Source organism: Nycticebus coucang, chromosome X, assembly GCF_027406575.1.
Source record: "Nycticebus coucang isolate mNycCou1 chromosome X, mNycCou1.pri, whole genome shotgun sequence".
In the NCBI taxonomy this organism is placed as follows: Eukaryota; Metazoa; Chordata; class Mammalia; order Primates; family Lorisidae; genus Nycticebus; species Nycticebus coucang.
In genome coordinates this window covers 37,507,672-37,526,138 of record NC_069804.1, presented here as the reverse complement: position 1 = coordinate 37,526,138, position 18,467 = coordinate 37,507,672, and the positions used below count along the sequence as shown (strand labels likewise).

The 18,467-nt window shown below is 41.0% G+C and overlaps 1 pseudogene; it reads right to left on the bottom strand.

Annotated features, from left to right (window-relative positions):
- Positions 1-6,981: 6,981 nt before the first annotated feature.
- LOC128576761 (transcriptional repressor p66-alpha-like) lies at positions 6,982-9,302 on the bottom strand (annotated as a pseudogene).
- Between the last annotated feature and the right edge of the window lie 9,165 nt (positions 9,303-18,467).

Sequence of the window (18,467 nt, the reverse complement as noted above, 5' to 3'; positions counted from 1 at the left end):
ACAATCACTCCAGTACTGCGGTGTTTCAGCCTTCTTAGTTGCTAGAAAGTAAAGATCTTGTCTGTGTAAGTTTCAGTCATTTGATTGTGACTTTTGATTTAAAATAATTCTGTCTCTTAGACTTAACCTATAGACCTCTGAACTTTCCTCTCCTGTGGCCATGACAGGTACCTCCTGTCTCCATGTCCCAAAATTCTTCTGATTAACCTCATCATTCTTCCTCCAGCCAACTGATTATAATAGATTCCACAAAAGCTCCATAGCTCCACTAGCTATTCCAGTTCTTTCTCATTTGCTCTAATCTTCAGCTTCATCTTCCCATCCAGTCTCCTATCCAGAGATTCTGAGCATCTCTAATGAGCTATCACCCTGACTGCTACTCCTTCAACACCAAGTTTCTTTTCTTGTGTAATATAAACATGAGACAGCAATGTAGAATTACCACTTATATTGCAGACTAGGTAAAAGAGATATCGATCACTATAGTTTCTGTGGGATCCATCCTTTGAACAGAATGCATAGTTACTGTTCTATCCATATAAGACTGGACATTAACCAAAAGCAACTCAGAAAAGCTTGTAAAAGATGCTTTATCGAAAAAGTATACCACACGTGTGCACACACAGACACCCACAGAAAGAAAGAGACTTAAAATCTAACATGCACCTAATAGAAATAACAGAAAGGCATGTAGATATTTGAGAGCCCTATAGCAGTAGTATTAGATAACAATGATTTAGCTATAATTTATAATTCTATATATTGCATTTATAATTTATTATTATGAGGTAAATTTTGTGTATGGATTCTTATGAAATGGGACTTGAGGGCTTTTAATGCAGTCATTAGGAGTCTTAACATCACCCATACTTTTCTGTCTTCGCCTTTCTTTTCCTCTCTTTAATCTCTCTTTCTCCCTTTATTTCTCCTTCAGCTGGATCGGTATCTGAATAAACTTTTGCCATTTAACCTTTATCAAGCAAGGCAACCACACTGAAACATGATTGTCAAAGCCTGCCTTAAACATAAGGAAATGACAAAGTGGAGGGCCAAAGCACTTTTGAAGAGAGTTAAAAAAAATGGGTTTCCACTAATACCATGTATTTTTCTCAATTATTCTGACTTGTGCAAAAAGTCACACTTGGTATGTTTGTCTGAAGCTGGGAAAAGAATGAAGTAAAACTGCCTGCAAGGACATTTCTGTAGTAACAGTCACTAGGCTTTTTGCTTTTGACATTTATTTCAAGAATGAGATCAAAGGGCATCACAATGGGAATAAATGAACTCAGGTTGCTTTAGGTCCACTTGGCCATATTACTACCATGACCCCATTCTTGTGGCATTTGATGATTTTCATACTTATGCTACTAAATATTCTAAATTCACTCCAAGCATACGATCCATGATATATGCACAATCTCTTTTTCCGCATGTACAGCTCCTTGGAGGAGTCTACTCTTTTAGTCAAGTCATGCACTAAAGACCAAAAACTGTCCTCCCTAGCACATTTGTTATGGTTGAGTCACTGAAACACTAACAGTTGGTGAAAATGTAGTTTTTCTCACTTATTAAAAAGAGTACATTTTGAGACCTGATTTTAGATCTCACCTCTAGCTGATGGTGTGATACCTTTCTGTTGTGATTTAATTTCCTCTTCAGATGGAATATAAACTACAGGGGTTATTTTTTATACTTCTTACTACAAAAATCATTTCTCCATTTGCTCTCTCTCTCTCATAGTCAATCTTTGTCACTCTCCCTCTTACTATCATTCTCTCTCCTCCTAAAATAATACAATTAAATTTACCTAAATAAAATCTACATATAATTTATGTCCACCAAATTTTGTTCTGTTAATTTCCTTCATATTTTTTTCTTGATTTATTTATTTTTAGATGCCAATATCAACATAATATGAGCAAGAGCTCAAATAATTCAAATTTTCTCAAGAAATGTATTGTGCAAACAAAACTTGTCTTTTATTTTTAACTTCATAATTTCGTTCAAACAACAAACGCTCTAATTCTATCATGAAATCTCTAATAGAATCATATACAACACATAGATCTTGAGTTCTTGATGAATAATACATTTTGTTTAAAACTACAGAAGTGTACCCTAATGTGAAAACTCTAGATAACGAATATATTTGAGCATAGAAGTCAAGTTCTCACATATGCTATGTCAAAAACTGTTAAGTGGGGCCAGGTGTGGTGGCTCATGCCTGTAATCCTAGAACTCTGGGAGGCTGATGTAGGTGGATTCCTTGAGCTCAGGAGTTCAAGACCAACCTGAGCCAGAGTGAGACCCCGTATCTACTAAAAATAGAAAAATCAGTAGGCCATTGTGATGGGCACCTGTACTGCCAGGTACTCCAGAGGCAAGAGGATCACTTGAGCCCCAAAGTTTGAGGTTTCTGTGAGCTTTGATGCCACAGCACTCTACCCATGGCAATGAAGTGAACTCTGTCTCAAAAAATAAAATAAAATAAAATAAAAAAGAAAAGAAAAGAAAAAATCTGTGAAGTGTTCATAATTTACCTTATTTAAAAACTAATAAGTTAGGTACTGTATTGTCTATCAATAGTCAGCATTTGACCCAGAAGTAGAAAGAAGTCACTTAAATTCTATATTCAATATATAGCTCCTTGACTCCACTATCACGCCCATCCCTGCTTTCTCTCAATAATCAACATCAATTAACAACATTGATACAGTAATATTTTGCCTGTGAGTTAACTGATATGCTGAATTGTTATTTCCCTTTTTCCCCTCCCACCTCATGTTTTTTTTGTTTGTTTTTTTTCCTGTGATTTTACAATGCTGTTTCTAAGTGGAGGGATCAAAGTGGCATATGCGGCCCATGCTTTTCCTTTACTTTTGTGGGGACATTTCTTGGGACTGGTGTATTGAGAGGCTGCATTTAGTGTGCCATTTTGGCAATTTCACACATATTTGTGTGTGTGTGCATGTGCTGACATATTGACACTCTAAAACATCATAGCGTAAAGTTTCAGGGTTGGGCTGAAAACAAAATTTTTACATGTGTTATCACTGATGATATTTGGAGGGGCCGCTTTCATTTACACACTTGGGTTCATTACCTTGTGTATTCTAGCTATAAAATAGACGGCATCATATGATGGTCATTGATTTGAAGCATATACTGTATCTTTTAGGACAACTCCCCAAACCAATAACAACCATGCCTCTGTTGGTGGAATTTTTCTCTGCCAAGTCCTTGATCCTAGATATTCAAAGAATGAACCCACAGACCACGTGAGTAAGCAACAGGATATGGTTTATTGATGGAATGATTGTTAGAAAGATTAATAAGCAAAGAGAGGAAAGAGAGGGAACAGGAATGTGGTCCTTTCAGTTTTTGCCTTAGCAGAGCGGTGTGTGTTCTCTACTCCACGAGGAATGCCCAGAACTGATCAGACTGCTTTTTTTCATGACCTTGCTGGAGCCCAGAGAATGTGGCCTAGAAAGGGCCTACCATAGGGTCTGTGATGAGACTGATTTTTAAGCTCACCCAAGCCTAGGAAATGGAGGTGGGGGTTCTGTACAGCTTGATTGGGGGAACCCTGCATCACCTCAGTCTTCAATAGGCTGTTTCACAGGTTAGCTATTTCTTTGTGCTGTAGTATGTAGTACGACTGGAAAATATCATGAGCAAGATGAGATTTCCTTACTTCCTTTGCCACAATGATGTCATTGGATACCATGATGATAAACAAGGGAATCTGTCAGTTCATAAATAGTGGTATGGATAGAAGCAGGAAAAGAAAATCCATATCCAGGGTAACTGTTTATCCTTACAAGGACAACTCGCTACTTTCTCTATGCTGTACAGATTATTTATAATCAAATTGTCTGTTAGATGATTGGTCTACCCCTCATAAAGATGTTATGCTGGGTTCTTAGCAGTTATCTTTGACATTGGCATGTTGGACACTTAGCAGGTGGAGTAGAGAGTCAGTACAAAAATTTAAAAAGAGTGACCTACCTAAGGATAACAGAAAATCATGGCTAGGTCTTTTTCTTATACTCAGATATTCCCAAACTTGTATTATTGTTCACTTTATTTATATAATGTTCTGTCCCAATTGAATACAATAATCTGTGAATAAAGTCTGCATTTTCTTTCCCATTCATGCCCTATTGGCTAACAAGGAAATTTTCAGACAAAATCCTTTTTAATATCATATAGTCAGATTATTTCTGTTTTAGCTCAAATGGCTAGATCACGTTTTCTTCGGCTTTTTTCCCATTGAAAATCAGAAACATTTTTCAAAATAAGAAATTTGAAACTTATCTGAAGTTTGAGAAGTTCTGGAATAGAACTGCAGTGAGGATCTGCAAGAAACGACAGGAGCCAGTCCAGAAACACGGAAAGACTTTCATTGAGGGGGAAAGGAGAATGGAGGCTGACCAGGTGTCAGCTCAGCTCCCACAAAGTTGCAAAAGACTTTTATTAGCCTTATCAGTATAGCTAGAATAGGGCAGTAAGGCTCTTCTTTAGTGTGGGTCTGGATTCAGGGAATATCCTTAGGGTCAGGACTATGGGTGCATCCTTAGGGTCAGAATTATTAGTAGGGTATTTCCAGGAACTCTGGCCTTGAGACACTCTAGGAATCTGGGGAGGCAATTGATGGTTTCTAACCTGATTTTCTAAAATGGCTGCACTCCTGTCAGGATATACGAATTCCTTTCCTACAAAATTGTTTTGAGTTTGAGTAGGTACAACATCGGCATTGACAAAATAATTTTAATAATAATAACAATAAAAAAGCAATTTTAAGGTACTTTGCTATAAATTTTTACATGATACATTTAATCCTCATAAAACCTAGAGAGGTAGGTAGTAAGTCACACTCCCTTTACAGATGTGGGAACTAAAGCATTGTGGTTATTTTCCAAAGGTAACAGGGCTATAATGTTGTGGGTGAGGATTCAAACTCATGTCTTTGGGTTTTAGAGTGCATGCTTCTATCTTTTGAGCTATATATCCCACACTGAGCCTATCACTGAAATTTCAGCACTTGTTCTCAAGGCCAAATGAGAAAAACAAGAACAAATGGTTTTTGAGAAGAAGGAAAGAGAAATTTATTACTTTGCTGGCAAAGGAGGAAAATGGCAAACTACCTCATATCAATTTGAGATATCTCAAAATGTCAATTTTTGCTGCACATAAGCAGAGACACAGAGTTTAAAAGGGAGGGCCTACTACCGTCTTCCAACTATAGTTAATGATTCTTATCATCTGATGTCTGCCTCCCATCTGTGCTGAAGACAAAACAGTGACCTCCACCCACCTGAGAGGCCTGCCTACCCCAGGCAGCTCATACCTCAGCATCTCAGCCAGTCAGCCAGGTGCCAGGTGCTGGCCTCCAGGCCTATCTTCTGTAACGCAAAGAACAAAAAAACACTCCCTTGCCCTTCATGACCACCACTGCCACCCACAGCCAGGGCAGAGATGCAGATTTCAGTTTCCAAAAAGCATGGGGGAGGTATTAAAGAGATAGAAAACACCACACAGGGCCACTTCCTCTGTTACATATTCTTCGCTCTCAATTTTACACTTCCATATCTATGGGAGGAGGGGTGGCTATGCTGCTAAAGCCAGCATCAGCACTCTTTTGTTAATCTAATTTTGACCTTTAATTAATAATTTTCTTCCTACTTTGCTGTTGAATTTCTAGGAGAAAAACAAGTGCACAGTCGAACAACTGTCATGTTTAAAAGATGTTGAATTAATCTGTATCTTTATCCTCATTTTAATTTTAATAATTTTTTTTCTTCACTTTAAGCATTGATAGTGCCTTGCGTTCATTATTATTAGAGCTTTAAAAAAATCCTCCGATTTTATTTTGTATGCTTTTGTTGTTGTTGTTTAGCAGGCCCAGGCCGGGTTTAATCGGGGCCGGCATCCTAACCATCAAGCTATAGGCACCCACTCTGATTTAATGTCGGTAACGTTCATGTTTCTTATCAATCATTTCATCACATATAGTCTCAAATAATATATGTCTAAAGCCTTTTATTTATCTAGATATATTCCTGTGTCCATTTTTTTAATCTCACTTAAAAACAAATCATCATTCTATTGTTACTAGACAAAGAGGGTCCAGCCTCTTGTTAGCCAATATACAGAGACAGAGATAGGTCCACTAAACTTTGTTTGTCAGAAGGTCAGGATTCTGGAGAACAGTGAGAGAAGCCTCTCCAAGACTGTTCTAATCTTCCGTTTTCCGAAATTACAGTTTTATACATTTAAATTCAAAGTGAAGACCATGTTAACCCTTATCTTAAACAATAATTGGCCAAACCTATGATCCATAGTAAACAATGATCAGTATAACTCATGACCCAAAATAGCATTTCATTCAAAATTTAATCTCCTAAATCAATCTACCTAAACTACTCACGATAGGCATCTTTTTTTTTTATTTTTAGGAAAAGAAAAAAAATTAATAAAATAAACCACCACAACAAAAAAGAAACCCACAACAGCCCATCCTTCCAACTTCTTACTCAGACTTCTGGGCCTTGCCGCCAACTCCATTCTCTTTTCCCTCCTTTGTGGGCAGCTCGCTGCTTCCGGAATTCCTGATTCTGTGGCTGGATCTGTTTTCAGTTTGTTCTGCTAAGGAAGGGAGGTCCCAGGGTTCACCTGAATGAGCAGCAAAGGAGGTTTTCAGCTAGAGCCAGGGCTCTGTTGGCCATCCCCGCTTCCATAAGTCACTGGGGCAGACTGGCGTTCCCTGCTGCCATCAGGGACCAAGCCTCCAGAGCATGGGGCTAGTGGGACAACTCCGTGCACGACAGGGACCTTGGGGTCTCCACGGTTTACTTTTAACTCCATCATGAGGTGATTAAAAAAAAAATCTTTCGGCCTATAAATTGTCATGGAGAAAGGCATGCAGAGACTGGAAGGCTAAGATAGGGAACAGCAAAAACAAAAAACGCCCGGCTTGGTTCAGAAGCCCTGGGCACCAGCCTCGTCTAAGCTCATCACAGTGTCCAGGGTGAGCCGCCTGTGCACCTGCCAGGGGCCGAACAAGGGGGCCGGAAACGGGACCAGCCCCCAGGGTCCACGATTTCTGCTGGTGTCGGGCAAACTAAAGGCAAAGAGAGAAAGGCAGATAGCCCATGGTAAAGGTCCCTCAGTCATGACCTTTGTCCACCTTTGAGGCAACTCCAGCTCCACCACCCCACCCCACCCCCGCACCCAGCCATGCTGGGACTTTGCAGCCCACCGCCGCACCCAGCCATGCTGGGACTTTGCAGCCAAGAATATGGGTCTGGCATCCGTAGTGCTCTCTGGGGCCAACATGGTGTTTTTTCCAAATAAGCAGAGGGTGGAGCAGCATGTACTTCTAGACTGGTATGTACTTCTAGACCAGGGCCAGGTGGGAAGGAGGAGGGGACCTGTCCTCTGCTGGGCCTGCGTGGCTGACGGAGGGATGGAGCGTGGTGGGATCATGTTGAGGAGGTCCATGGCCGAAGAGGTCTTGTGCACTGCCAAGCTTGGGCTGACAAATGCCAGGGTCCCACCTGCGCTGAGGGGTGTCTTCTTCCAGTTGGAGGTGGTGCCGCCCTTGCCAGTGCTCATAGCTTGCTCGGAATGTCTGCCTGTCCTGCGGACCAGGGCTGTGGCTGAGGCTGCATTCTGCAGTTTGAGTGACTGGCTGAATGTGTGTAGGACACCACGGACGTTATGGCAGAGCCTCAGGACAGCTGGCTGGAGGCCTGTAGCACGCCCCGTTACTCCAGTCTCGGGCCTCTCCTGAGTGGAACGCCAATTACGCCGAGGTTTTATGACCTGCTTCAGTGCGGCGTGTGGGGCAGCAGCGGCGGGCTCAGCTTTGGCCTGAGAGGGGGCCGCGCCCTGCTGTGGGAGCGGCTGCTCAATTTCCTGCTCCTGCTGCAGCGCCTTGACCAAGGCGGCCTTCAGCCGGCTGGTGTGCTCCGCCTTGAGCGCCTCCTTCTGGTTGGTCGTCATACAGTTTTCACACTTGGCGCCGCTCTTCTCCTCCCGCCAGGGGCATGTGAAGTCCGTCTTGCACTGGGCACACATGTAGGGCTCCCTGGACAGCATGACAGGGGCCGACATCCTGCCTGCTTGAGTTTCCTGTAGGTTCTGTACCACCTCCACCAGGCCGACCAGGTAGATGAACTCATTGTTGGCAGCACTAGGCAGGAAATTCATCTATGGGCAGGGGGCTTGGGAGGCGGAATCTCAAGCAGCGTCTTTTCCTATTGTTTGCACAGTGCAAGCTTGGCAGCTGCCTGTCAGCTAGCTGGAGACTCAGCAGAGGTGACTGTGGAGGCCACGCTGGTAGGGATGGAGTTAGCCTGAGCAGAGGTGGCTGTAGTACCCATCAGCGATGTTGAGGTAGACTGTGGGATGTTGACAAGCAGACTAGTGTTGGGGACGTTGGCAACATGGATGAGGCCCTGCTGGATGATTCTCTGTCCCTGAATTTGCACACTGGGCACAGATGCCCGAGGGGCCAGATGGAGGGGTGGCGGCCCAGTGCTGGAATGTTGTCCGATATTGTGGATTTTCTGAGCTCGCCTGACAAGCAGGGTCAAGCTCGCTTGCCACCTCAGCTTCGATGACGCCTGCTGCCCACCACGAACCAGGGGCGGAGGGATAACACTGTCAGGCATTCGAGTTGAAGAGGTCTGAAGTGAGGGTTTGCCAGCAGGAATGTTCTGCGTGCCCCGCACGAGCCGGGGAGGGGTGGTCACAGTGTTCCCTGCAGAGCCTGGGGCTTCTGAGTGGTGGCTTCTTTTTGTATTTGACTCTGCCGCAAATTTTTCAACAAAACGAGTTTTGCTTCTTCTAATCTTAACTCTTCTTTCAGTTGCTTGATCATCTCGTTCTTCAGGACTACTTTTCATGAGTGCCTTGGTGCTGGTCTCCTTCAAGGCTGCTATGGTCAGTCCATTCACCTGAGGACTGGAAGGCTGCTCCTTGTCAGAGAGCATGATCACATCAGGTGATGGGGGTATCCTCTCAGACTTCATGTCACTGTGTGAGGTGCACATATCCACAGGCCCATCACCCACCAGTCCTTCACTTCTGCCCATAGCCTCTGTTGTCCTCAGCAATCCTTGGGCTGGGTCTGCTCCTTGCTCAGATGTCATCCTCACGTCTCCGTCAGTGTTTAAATCTGAAACCAACAATCCCCTCTTCATTTTTATTTTCTTGCTATCCACATCATTGCCGTCTGTTGGGTCTCTTTCAAGCGCTCGTTTCTGACTCTGTGTTCGTCATGTTTCTTCAGTCATTCTGAATTGACTTTGGGGTATAGGATGCTGGTCCTACCAGTTGGCCACAGCTGCAGCAATGTCAAGAGACAACTTTCATTAATGTGCTGAAAAACTGGGCCGCGGGTTGGCCGGACCCTAGGGCAGCTCGCGGGTGGGCTGCGGGGCCAGGGTCGCCAGTTGGGCCAGCTGATGGGAGGGCGGGGCGCAGGGCCTCTGGTGCTAGCTCCGGCTATAGGGCCGCCAGGGCCCCTCGGAGCTTGCTCCACCCACCAGATAATGTGCCCCTTGGCGGCACACATGGAGCCCGGCTCCAGCGTCACCACCTGGGACATGCGCACCAGGTCAGCAGGCCCAGCCCCAAGATAGGCATCTTTAGGGTGAGAGCTAAATTTACAAAACTGTGAGAATGGGAGATGGGGTGAAGGTCAGGCAGGACCTAAATTGCAGACCAGCTATGTCATGTCTGCCCTAGCCTGCCTGACTCCATCTTATTCTCACTACATTGCTTTCATTATTTTGTGGTATAATGAAGATTTCAAAACTTTTGACTACTCTGAGCCTGGATATCTAAAGAGGTTTGAGTGATAATGTAATAAAAACATTACAACATTACTTATTACATGAGTGAACCTGGCAATAAGTGTTGATTGAAGTTGGTATATTAAATTAGAAGGAGAATTAATAGAACTTGTCAACAGAAAAATAAGCCAAACTTTATAAAATAATTTAAAGACATTTATTCTGATCTAAGTTTGAAGACCATGCCTGAGAACCCATTGTGGTTGGGTTACAGTTTGGGGGAATTACACATAAAGTTGTAAATCAATACATGGAAGGCCTACATTGGTTTGCCCCTAAAAGGTGTGAAATCAAAAAGCAAGGGGCTTAAAGATTATAGATGGGTTTAAAGATTCTTTGATTTGTAATTGGTTAAAGGCTTTGGAATATTTTGTCTAAAGGCTGGACTATTTTAAGATAAGATTGAGCCACAGGCCATATACACAGACTCAAGTGATTTATTATGAAAATTAAGGACCTGCAGTTTTGTCTTGCATAGCCTTAGGCCTGTTAATGAGGTACAAAAGATATCTCCAAGAAGGAAGGGGGCAGGATAAGGCATGTTTGACCTCCCTTCTCATGACCAATAACTCAATTTTAGGGTATGCCTTTGGCCAAGAAGAGGTCCCTTCAGTCAGCTAAGGGGGAGGGAAGCTTAAAATTGTATTTTAGGTCACAAATTAAAGACTGTTAGCCAAATATAGGGTATAGCTTTTGGCTTCTTGATTGCTACTCTGGAGTCATTTAGTTTTTCAGTTGAATACATTGGAACAGGAAGTTAGGATAAGTAGGAAAGATAAGAAATACATGGACATTTTTATTAGTATATTCCATCCCTGTCTATAAGTGTTCACAAGAATGTAAAGACCATGACAGCAATATGAACTAAGAATATAAGTCTCAAATTGGCTATAGTGTGGGAGAGGGATGCTCACACCCTGGATCCTCCCTCAGCATAAGCACAGCCATATTAGTGAGGTAGCCATTCAGAGGACTTGGGCCAAAAGTCAAAATGCATAACAATGGCCAAGCCCCAAGCCCCTGGAATGTTGCAAAACAGATGCTCCAGGAATGTTACAGAACAAGGACTTTCGACCCTGGCTCATGCAAAGGTGCAAGGAGTGGCTCCTCTACAAGGAGTAGTCTCTCCCTTTGCTATCCACATGTACATTTTTTTGTTATACCAATAAGTATAAAAATGCTTGGAACTGGGAGGGGGCAGGCTGACTCTGGTTCAGACTACACTTCCTTTATTTTTCTTAATAAACTCCTTTCTGTGGACTGTCACCCTAATACAGGGTTCCCCCATTCAAGGCTGGACAAGGACCCCAGTCTTCCAGGCCTAAACAAACAGACTTCTTTTTCTCCAAACTACACTCTCTGAATATAAGCAAGACAGCAGAAAAGCAGTTTTGCCAGTATTTCCTGTAAGCTGGGCCTCTGCTGAAGTGGACTCCCTGCCACTTTGCTGGGAGCTAGAAGGCCTTCCAGCTACAAGGTTAATACATTCATTTGCTAATCAACATTGAAAAGGTGTCTTCAGTCTGACAAGTCCTGGCCAAGTGTAATTCTCAAGACATCTCTGTTTTCAAACAGTGTATAACCCCCTAGACAAAAGACCCCAGTGGGACTTTTGCACTTGGGTCTCCACAGAGGCTCTGGTGCCTTTCATTCCCCCTGTATTCCTTTCTGTCTAGTAAATCCTATCTTATCACTGATCTGTGTGGTTTGTGGATTCATTCTTGGACTCTTCAAGACCAAGGACTTACTGCAGACAGAAATTCCGGCAACAACCCCATTTCTAACCCGTATCTAATATATAGCATCTTGTATCTATTGTCAATGTAGAGGGATCTATGTCTTATAAGCAAAATCTAAACGATACTTTAAAGTCCCAGTGGGGTCTTTTGTCTAGGGGGTTATACTCTGTTCGTGAACTATTAATAATAACCACAGATCAAGCCTTCCTCTCCTCCTCTGAAACAAGCAAGGAATTGTACCTCTTTGGAGAACAAAACAGCTGCGCTAGCTTTTTAAATGCCAATACTTATGTACAATTAGCATAAAGAATTCTAACAGAACAAAATGGTCACAGCCAACAAGGCACCTGCAAACATTTAAAATCCAAAGAGAGAATATTGCCATTTAATCATAGAGATGGCCACATTAAACAATGACATTTTAAACATATTACTAACAAGGAAGTGTAGCTGATTTGTAAATGGAAACAAAACATATTATCTCCACAGTCAGAAAGAATTTCATAGAAGCAGATGGCACATGGGATGTGTGGAGAGCCCATGTAAGCCCTCCTTACCACCCAATGTGGAAGGTTCACCTGAGTTATTCATTTGATCTGGGTTGTTCCTTTGATTTACATAAAATAAAACAGTTCTCTTCTCTCATTTGCCTATTCATTTTCTCATCTTTCTTTTCTTCTCTTAAAGTCAATTTCTTACTTGCTTGTACCTGTTGTGGTTTGAACTGTGTCTCCCAAAAAGACATATCTAAGTCCTAATTCCCGGTACTGAGCATGTGACCTTATTTGGAAATAAGGTCTTTGCAATTGTAATGAAGTAAGAATAAGGTCATACTAGATTCAAGAGGGCTTTAAATCTTTATGTACTTATATTTGTGTCCTTATAAGAAGACACTGAAGGGGTGCTGTAGCTCCCACCTGTAGTCCCAGTATTTTGGGAGACCAAAGTGGGAAGATTGCTTGAGGCCAGGAGTTTAAGACCTGGATAGCACCATGCAACCCAATCTCTACCAAAAAAAAAAAAAAAAAATCAGCAGGGTATGGCGGCTTGCAACTCTAGCCCCAGCTACTCAGGAGGGGGAAACAAGAGACACAGAAGAGGGGAAGCAGACTGTGTAATGTTGTGATGTTGTAAGTAAAAATTAGGATCACACGTCTACAATGACATATTTACAACTGTCAGCAAGTATTGCTGAGCTGATGTTAACAACAGACTGTGAGAACCACAGAATAAGGGGGAAAAAAGACTTTATTTTTAGAGGGAGAATCAATTTTAGGATTAAGAAAGTTCAGCTTTCAGGGAATTGGAAAGTCCAACCTCTACAGAAGGGCAGTGGGGCTGGTATATACGCCTTACAAAGTCAGTCTTTCATATATATTGAGCAGGGTTGGGGAAATTTTATGAATGTTCATGAAGGAAGTTAGGTGTTTGTACAGTGGGTAAATATATATATGGCATACATCCCATGTTCACCTTGTGGTGGGGTTTTAGCATTAAAATTAGGTAGAATTTGTTCTTTACATCAAGAGGTGAACTATAGGACACAAAGACAATTTGTGCATAGTCTCTACAAGTTGGCTGAAACTGGCTTAAGGTCTGTAGCTATTTATCCATAAAGAAAGTTTATAAGGCCAGTCTTTTGTCCAACAATGGGGGTGGAGGGTATGGCTAGATCACAAAATGGGAGAAGGAAGATGATCGGTCTTCTGCTGGCATCTGGTGGTTTATCAAGGTCAAGGTCAATTGTGAAATTCTCCAGCTGTAGTTATTTCAGCAAAGCTTTCTAGTGGTTGATTTCTGCTTCATTACAGGGAATAACTCTTATGGAAATTAATAACATGAGGATACGTGACCAACCCCTCATTCTGCTAGCTATGATATTTTGGCTTTTTTTTTGTTGTTGTTGTTGTTGTTGTTTGTTTTGATTTGTCTGATTTTAGCCCCAGGGAGTCCTTTTCATCTTTCTATTGTAGTATACAGTAGGACTTCTGTAACTTGACCACTCAAGGGACTATAACAAACTGGTCAACATACAGAGGTGGTCAATGTAAGAAACCTAGGTCTGCTGTACTGATATGCCCATGTGGTGCATATCTGTCTATGAAAATTAGGTCAATTTAAGGAGGTAGTCAATGCATGGAGGCAGCCAAATATGGAGGTTCTGTTGTATTTATATATATTATGTGTATGCATACAAAAAACCACCTGTGAGCCTACTGTTTAAGTTAAAACATGCAACATATGCTTCTGACACATTTTTCACTCTATTAAAAAACAATTTTTAAAGTTGTTTTTGCTACTGAGTACATACCAAAGAATAACTATAAAGAAAAGTGGTACAACAAATTCTGTGTGCCCATCATCCACTTTCAGAAAAAGAGCATTATTATTACCTTTGAGGTCTCTTGTATGTCTCTTCATAATTCAGTTCATAACTACTTGCTACCATTTGGGCATGTGATACTTAGAACATGTCCCAGATGTAAAGTGTTCTGGATTCAGAACATTTAGAACATTCTTAATATTTTATACTTTATAGCATAACACCTACTTAAAGTTGAAAGAATTTATTTAATTTCCCATTAAAAGAAGTTATTATTTTGGGCAAGGAAGATGGGGTGAAAGCTAGAGAGAGATCTAAAACAAATAGTTTTTGACTTATTTGTTCTTCATTTCACTAAATTTTGAGATAGGGAATAACATTATTAATTCATGAACTTTTCTTTTTTCAAATATAATTATTAGTGCTATAGATTTTTCCCTTAGCACTACTTTGGGAAGAGTGCTCTATATATGTCAATTAAATCCTTTTGATAGATTGGGTTTGCCAGTAATTTCATAAGCTTGCTGATTTTTGACTGCTAGTTTTTTAATTGCTAAAATTAGGAAGTTGAAGACCCCAAGTATAATTGGGGAATTTCAACTTTCAGCTAGCTCCCTTCATTTTATTTCATGTATTTTGAGGCTTCGTTATTTGTGACATACTAAGTTAGGGTTGTCATGTTTTTCTGGAGACTAGATATTGTTATTATTATATAATATTCCTCTATATTATAATACATACATACACACAACAGTCTAATGATACTAATATTTTACCACTTCAAGTGAAGCATAGAAACTCCATTTCTGTTGAGTCCCTTTATCCTCCTAACCTTTAAAATATAAGTATCTTTAGGTATTTTTTTCTCTACATACATTGTGGACCACATTAGATTGTTGTATAATTTTTTTGGTTCATCACATAAAATTCAACCATCATTGCTATTTAAGAAACTCATTGAAATACAATGTACTATATTTACTCCTACTTGTACTAATTCTGATGTTACTTTTTTCTTTCTGAAATTCAAAACTGTATTACTTTCCTACTGCTACTGTAACAAATTAAAAACTTAGAGGCTCAAAACAATCCAAATGTCTTGTTTTATAGTTTTAGAGCAGTGATTTTCAACCAGGGTGCCACACTGGTTGAGCCATGAGAGGATCTTAGGTATGCCATGAAAAACTTTAAAGATCATTAATTAAATTATTTTTAAAAGAAGTTCAAAGCACAGTATTTTCTTTTTTTTTTTTACTTTTCTTTTTGATCAACAATTTAAGTGTGGTGTGGAAGTTTAACTACAGATTCAAGTGTGCTGTGAGATAAAGGTTAAAAAACACTGCATAAGTAAAGTATCTCAAGAATGGAAGAAAAAGTATCCAGTGTACTCAGTACTTCTATTAAATCAATTTATATTTACTCACACTTTCTTATGAAAGATAGATCATAACTATAGCCCAAGATGAAGGAAAGAAATGGAGTGGGAAGGGAGGGGATGAGGAAGATTTGTTAGAGGGAGGGTAAATGGTGGGACCACACTTATGGAGCATATTGCAAGGGTACAAGTCAAATCTATCAAGTATAGAACACAAATGTCTTAACATAGTAATCAAGTAAATGAGGCGAAAGCTATATTAATTAGTTTGATGTAAGCACTCCAAATTGTATAAAAAAATCAACACATTGTACCCCACATATGCATAAATGTATTCATGATCTATGTGTATATGACTTAATAAAAAAAAAAAAAACACTACTCTAGAGGTTAGAAATTCAAACAGGGTTAAAAATCAAAGGCTAAAATCAAAGTGTCAGCTATGTGGCATTTCTTCTGGAGGGTCTAAGAGAGAATCTGTTTCCTTGACAATTCCATTTTCTTTTTTTCTTCCTTTTTTTTTTTTTTTTTTGCAGTTTTTGGCCAGGACTGGGTTTGAACCTGCCATCTCCGGCATATGGAGCCAGCCGGCGCCCTACTCCTTTGAGCCACAGGCACAGCCCCAACAATTTCATTTTCTAAAAAATGCTCAAATTCCTTAGTGGCTGTATGCCAGCTATTGTATCTGACTTCTGCTTTTGTTTTCACATCTTTCCCTGTATCTCACTCAATTTCCTTTACTTATAAGGACATTTGTGATGTCATTGGTCTCACCCAAGAGCATCTCCCTCAGCTTGATCTCATCTGTGTGGTCCATTTTGACATCTAGTAAGTAACATGTTCACAGGTTCCTGGAATTAGGGCAGGGATATATTTAAGAGGGCATTAGTGTGCCTCCAACAAAGCCTTTTGTTATGGTCATTTCATTTCTGTTCAGAGAATTCCCTTAAGTCATTCTGTAATAATAGTAAATAATTTTAAAAATCCTTAGTGCTTTGTAGTAGACCATATAGCTTTAAGGCAAGGAGAAGCGAGAGCTATGCTCGGAACATTCTGTAATCATAAGAAACACCAGTAACATCTCAGTAATATAACACCTTGGTGATAAGGGCATGGGGAAGGGTTTCAGCTCTCCTAACATGAGAGCTCGCCAGATGAGAGCATCAGGGATTAGCAGTCTCTACACATGTTGTGCAAGAGCCATGGGATTAGGCTATAAGAAGCTGCAGGAGAAGGCAGTTGGGAGCGAGCGTGCTCATTCTTTCACGGACTTGCTCATTCTGACTCTTGCTTCTGAGCGCAGAATGCCTGCATGGTGTCTCTCTATGAAAGACTGCTAAGATGTATTCTTCTAATAAGACTGCTCCTCTCCCTCAGATATTCTCTCTCTCCCTTCTGCTAAAATGAATAGCCCTGAGGCATCTAAGGGTAATTGTTTCTGAGCGAGGTAACAGCACAGGGTCAGAGTCCAGATCCTAGATAAGTTGGGGCTGGAGACCTAACCAGCCTGGACAAGTGGCACCTGGGGACCCAACAGTGCTTCTTTGTCTAATTGTGTCTTTCCCCCTTTTCATTCTTAAAGATAGTTTCTGGTGAATATAGCATTCACAGATGACAGATGTCCTCATTCTGGATGTGATAAATGTTACTTTCTTCTGAAGGCCATAGTTTCAGGTGAGAAATCACATAAAAATCAGTTTGGGTGCTGTCACCCAAATTGGTGGAATGCGTCATTTTTTCTTGGCTGCTTTCATTTTTTGTTGTTGTTTTTTGTTTCTAGTTTTCCGAAGTTTTACTAGTGTATATCTGTTTGACTTTCCTTCCATTTTTTTTTTTTTTTGGTATTTAAGGTTTGCTCAGTATCTTCAATCTGTAAATTTATGTCTTCCACCAAATTAGGGAAGTTTTATATTTCTGTTACTACATATTTTAATTAAATAATTTCCATTTGGTATTTTTTTTTTTTTTTTTTTTTAGACAGAGCCTCAAGCTGTCACCCTGGGTAGAGTGCCCATGGCATCACAGCTCACAGTAACCTCCAACTCCTGGGCTCAAGCGATTCTTCTGCCTCAGCCGCCTAAGTAGCTGGGACTAGAGGCACCTGCCACAATGCTTGGCTATTTTTTGGTTGCAGCCATCATTATTGTTTGGTGGGCCGGGGCTGGATTCAAACCCGCCAGCTCAGGTGTATGTGGCTGGCGCCTTAGCCGCCTGAGCCATAGGCGCTGAGCCTCCACTTGGTATTTTTTAAAACTTCTATTTCTTTGCTGAGATTTTCTAATATTTAAAAATCATATCAGGAAAAGTTGTAATAGAATGTTGAAGCATTTTTTCATTTGGCTGCTTCAAAATCTTTGGCAGATAATTACAACATCTGATTTATCTTGATATTGGCATCTACTTACTCTCTTTTTTCATTGTAGTTGTGATTTTTTTCTCTCCTGGATATTTCCTTTTGTATCCTGGACATTTTAGGTATTATATTAGGAGACTCTGGATCTTATTAACCTCCTTTTTATAGTAGGCCATTTCCTTTAGAGGTATAGTATGAGGTCCAGGCACATGTGTATGGTCAACCTCTAGCTGGACCTCCTGGCATTGCCTCCCTAAAACATTGAGTGTTTACTCACACTTTCTCATTGCAGAGAAGTGAGATAAAAGTTCGTCTATCACTTGTCTCTGCTGACACCTTCTCAGTCAATGCGTGACATTGACTTTTACTTTTTTGTTGACTCTGAGTGAATATCTAAGCTCTGGTCCTCATTGAGCTTCTTAAACACCAGAGATGAAGGAAGTGGAGAATTGACATGATGTTTTATAGCTACAGGGTGGGAGTGGAAGCTCAGCTCCATGCTAGGCCTCATAAAACCATAAAAGGAGAGGGGAACAAGGTATCAACTAGCCCCACCTCATACCACCTTATTGCACCTCATTGCTGGTGGGTAGAGGTCAAGGTTCTGTTCCCCATTGTGCTCCACTGACATGAGAGAGAGCAGTGAAGCCTAGCAATGCCTAGCTCTGTCTCATAACATCTCAATAAGTCTTGCTTCTGCCAGGTAGGCATGGAGGAGCAGTTCTCAACCTGTGGGTCGCGACCCATAGGAACTGTATTAAAGGGCCGCGGCATTAGGAAGGTTGAGAATCACTGGCAGAAAGAGTCTGCTCAC